Raw genomic sequence first — 4,846 nt, 5'->3', positions numbered from 1 at the left:
AAGGAACCAAGGGACGAAGGAAGGAAGAAAAAAAGATTCTTCAACAAAATGTAGAGAAGAGCCTAGTTTTTTTTTTTTTTTTTTAAATTTAATTTTTTTTTTTATTCATTGTACATAAATGGGGTACAACTTTTCATTTCTCTGGTCATACATGATGTAGAGTCACACTGTTTGTGTAATGATACTTGTACGTAGGGTATTGATGTTTGTGTCACTCCATTATCTTTCCATCACCCTGCCCCTGAGAAGAGCCTAGTTTCTAAGTATCACGTCTGCGAGTCAGGATTCCTGATCCAGAGACAATGGCCCAAGAGGCCCTCCTCTGTGACATCTATGGTTATGGTTTTGAGAAGTGCTCTGCCATCAGCAGTGAGCCATTCTTCTTTGTATCAAGGGTTATGATGTGATCACTCAAGCCCAGTCTGGGACTGGGAAAACTGCTACATTTGCCATAACAAATCTCTAGTAAATTGAAGTAGATCTAAAGGCCACGCAGGCTTTAGTATTGGTACCCACGTGAGAACTGAGTGTCATACCTTCATTGGGGGCACCAGTGTGCCTACTGAGGTATAACATTTGCAGATGGAAGCTCCCCATATTATTGTGGGTATCCCTGGTCACAGAGATACCTGTCTCTCAAATACATTAAGATGTTTGTATTGGATGAAGCTGATGAAATGTTGAGTCACAGATTCAAGGACTCAATCTATGACATTTTCCAGAAGCTCAATAGCAATACCCAGGTGGTTTTGTTGTCAGCTACAGTGCCTTTCATTATGCTTGAGGCAATCAACAAGTTCATGAGGCACCCTATTCTGATTCTTGTCAAGAAGGAAGTGTTGACCCTGGAGGGTATTCACCAGGTCTGTATCAGCGTGGAACAAGAGGAGTGGAAACTGGACACACTGTGTGACTTTTATGAAACCCTGACCGTTACCCAGTGATCTTCATCAACACCCAAAGGAAGGTTGATTGGCTCACTGAGAAGACACATGCCCAAGACTTCACTGTCTCTGCCATGCATGGAGATATGGACCAAAAGGAATGAGATGTGATCATGAGGCAGTTCCAGTCTGGTTCTGAGTATTGATTACCACTGACCTACTGGTCAGAGGCATTGATGTGCAGCAGTTTTCTTTAGTCATCAACTACGATCTTCCCACCAACAGGGAAAACTACATCTGCAGAATTGGTCGAAGTGGGCATTTTGGCCATAAGGGTGTGATTATGACATGGTGACAGAAGAAGAAAACTCTTTGAAACATGGAGATCTTCTATAACACCTTCACCAAAGAGATGTCTCTCAATGATGCTGACCTCATCTGAGAGGGGCTGTCCTGCTACCTAGCCCCAGCCAGGGTTCAATCCTGGGGGACTAAGGAGCAACTGGAAGGAGGAGGGAAGGAAGTCAAGGGATGGATATCCTGTCATTTTTTTTTTTCCTTAGAATAAATGTCATTTTTTTCCCTTCTTTTTGTCTAAAGAAGCCAAAAAAAAAAAAGAAGGGAAATCTGGATAAGAGATCCAAAACCCTCTCTGATAGGGAGGACCTGAAGAATTAATTTATAAAGTAGGACTTGATTTAAGGCATTTATATTAGGCATTCAGTTAAAGAAAAAGAGATTAGTGAAAGATAAGATTAGAAGGGCAGACTGGAAAGTTCCGTTGCAGGAATTCAAAGGGCTAAGGAATCCGAATTGAGCAACCAGGAGCCACAAAGGGTTTTAAGAGAGGATCATAATGAAAATGTAGTTTAGGGAGTCACAGGAATCTATGGTTATTGTATCAGGAACAAGGCTAGAACTTAAACACAGTTTGAACCAGACACAGTGTTCCACATCTGTAATCCCAGTGACTTGGGAGGCTGAGGTAGGAGAATTGCAAATTCAAGGACTGTCTCAGCAAATTAGTGAGACCCTGACTCAAAATAAAAAATAAAATGGGCTCAGGATATGGGTCAGTGGTAGAGCACCCCTGGGTTCAATCCCCAGTACTGAAAACAAAGAAAACAAAAACCAACCAAACAAGCTGGTGTGGTGGCACATGCCTGTAGTCCCAGCAGCTCAGAAGCCTGAGGCAGGAGGAAGACAAGTTCAAAGCCAGCCTCAGCAACTTAGCAAGGCCCTAAGTAATTTAATGAGACCCTGTCTGAAGCTAAAAAATAATAATAATAATAAAATTAAAAGGGCTAAGGATGCGGCTCAGTGTTAAGTGTTCCTGAGTTCAATTCCTGGTACCAAAACTAAAAATAAAAACAAAAAAACCCAAACCACAAACAAACAAAATAACCCTTTCAGACTTAAGAGGTAAAAAGATATGGCTGGGGATATATGGCAGTGGTAGAGTGTGTGTATTAGGTACTAGCGTGCACACACACACACACACACACACACACACGTGCACAAAGCAAGGAGTTAATGGAAATTATATGGTGGAATGAAAATACATACTTTGTTGTTGGTGTTAACAGGGGTTGAACCTAGAGGTGCTTAACCACTGAGCAACATCCCCAGACTTTTCTTTTTTCTTTCCAGACAGGGTTTTACTAAATTGCTGAGACTAGCCTAGAATTTGTAATCCTCCTGCCTCAGCCTGCAGAGTAGCACCACCAAGCCCAGTTATACTTTTGGTGTTTACTGGTCAAATAAACCAAGTCATGGCTATATATTCCTTACGATTTGTGTTGAATAGATACTGTTTCTGTCACAGAGTATGAGGAACATGGGAGCGCATAGTGCTTTCTGGAAAGGAAAAAATTTTAATGTGTGAATTTTATTAGGAGCTCAAATTATGAAGCCTGTGAACTTATTTATTCCAGTGATTTAGAGGCTGAGGTCCTTCTTTATTCTCAGCTATAAAGAAGTATTTATTTCGAAATTGATAAAATTTATAGAAAAACATTCTATTACCTGAGTATGGTGGTGCACGCCTGTAATCCCAGCAAGTGCAGAGGTGGAGGCAGGAGGATCGTGAGTTCGAGGCCAGCCTCAGCCCTAAGTGACTTAGTGAGACCCTGTCTCAAAATAAAAAATAAAAGGGCTGGGGATGTGGCTCAGTGGTTAAGCACCCTTGGGTTTGATCCCTGGTACCAACCTTTTTTTCTTAAATATACTTTTATTTATTAACTTTTTCATTCTTTTTTTTTTTTTTTTTTGACTGTGATAAATATTTTTTAAAAATTTGGGAGGGGGTGTTATAGTTGTAATTCAGTGGTAGAGTGCTTGCCTAGCATGTGTGAGGCCCTGGGTTTGATTCTCAGCACTGCATATAAATAACTAAAATAAAAATTCATCAACAACTAAAAAAAATTTAAAAAAAATTTTTTTTCATACATGTATATAGGGTAATAATGTCTGTCTCAATCTACTGTCCCAAATTTAAAAAGCTGGGGATCTAGCTCTGGTAGAGAATAGCTAGGTTCGATTCTCAATACTGCAAACAAAACAAAACAAACAAAAAACACCAACAACAATGAAACCAGAGAAAACCCTTTACTGAATACTAGCCTCCAAATTTTTTGCCGGACTTTTTTTTGAAGCAGGGTTTCATTAAGTTGCTTAGGGCCTCACTAAGTTAGTGAGGCTGACTTTGAACTAACTTTCTTTCTTTCTTTTCTTTCCTTCCTTCCTTCCTTTCTGTACTGGGGATTGAACTCAGGACACTCAACCACTGAGCCACATCCCCAGACCTATTTTGTATTTTACTTAGAGACAAGATCTCACTGGGTTACTAAGTGCCTCACTTTTGCTGAAGCTGGCTTTGAACTCTGGATCCTCCTGCCTCAGCCTCCTGAGCCGCTAGGATTATAGGCTGTTGTGCCACCGTGCCTGACTTCTGCCAGTCTTGATTGTGCTTTATTGTGATCTGTGCATAAATTTCAACATAGTAATACATAAAAATACAAATAAAAACAAATTACTCAATGTTTATTTTCTGAATTTAATTGGTTTCATTTACCTATTTCCACAAATTGAGATATGCTTTTTATTTTGAATAAGTATCTGGTATTTCAGATAGCTGAGCTACCACAGTTTAATTTTCTTTTTCTTTTTTTTTTTTTTTTTTTTGATACTGTGGCACTTTATCATCGAGCTACATCCCCAGACTTTTAAATTTTTTCATTTCGAGATAGGTCTGGCTAAATTGCTGAGGCTAGCCTGGAACTTTCGATCTTCCTGCCTTATCTTCCAGAGTTCCTGGGTTATAGGCATGCATGACCACGCCCTGCTTAATTTTCTCTTATTGTAGGCCATTTGGTCTGTAGGTTCATTCATTCATTCATTCATTCATTCATGGGTAAACTACCTAGACCTTATGCTCATTCTCAACATCTCAACATAAAAGTTATAACTTTTGCTTTCAAAGAATTTGTGGTCTAGGAGAGACAGATGTGAAAACATAGTATAATACAATTATGTGATTGGGACAAACCCCAAGTTCCAGGAATATCTACCATGCCCCAGTCTCTTCACCTCTCAGAAAATGGCAGCAAGCCCAGGACCAGGTTCCTTTTGGTGGTGGGGGGGATATGTGCTGGAGATCAAACCTAGGGCTTCATGCATGCTATGCAAACACTCTACCACTGAGTACACTCCCAGCCACCCCGCAAGCCTCCTTTTCTGGGGGTTGTAAGAGTCAGGTTAGCGGGAGAAGTGCTGACACAATGAGGCAGAGGCTGCATTTGATATTTGCAGAGAGTAATCAAGGCTGATGGGCACTGGGTCTGCTGCTATGATCAGAGGTTCCTAGTGCATCTACACTATTGTAGCTTTGGGGACAACTGGACTTTGGCTAAACTAGCAGACAGGCTCAGAGTTCAGAGGTGGTGGTTGCAGCGATCTCTTAG

The 4,846-nt window shown here is 40.6% G+C and overlaps 1 pseudogene across 1 annotated transcript; it reads left to right on the top strand.

Moving 5' to 3' along the window:
* The first annotated feature begins 302 nt into the window (after positions 1 to 302).
* On the top strand, positions 303 to 1,280 carry LOC306643680 (eukaryotic initiation factor 4A-I-like; annotated as a pseudogene). Its single transcript has one exon. The product of its transcript is annotated as a eukaryotic initiation factor 4A-I-like (transcript).
* Positions 1,281 to 4,846: the final 3,566 nt, after the last annotated feature.

Source organism: Sciurus vulgaris (assembly GCF_902686455.1).
Source record: "Sciurus vulgaris genome assembly, chromosome: 14".
NCBI classification, from domain to species: Eukaryota; Metazoa; Chordata; class Mammalia; order Rodentia; family Sciuridae; genus Sciurus; species Sciurus vulgaris.
Note: the sequence above shows the minus strand (reverse complement) of the source record. Positions and strands in the feature narration are given on the sequence as shown.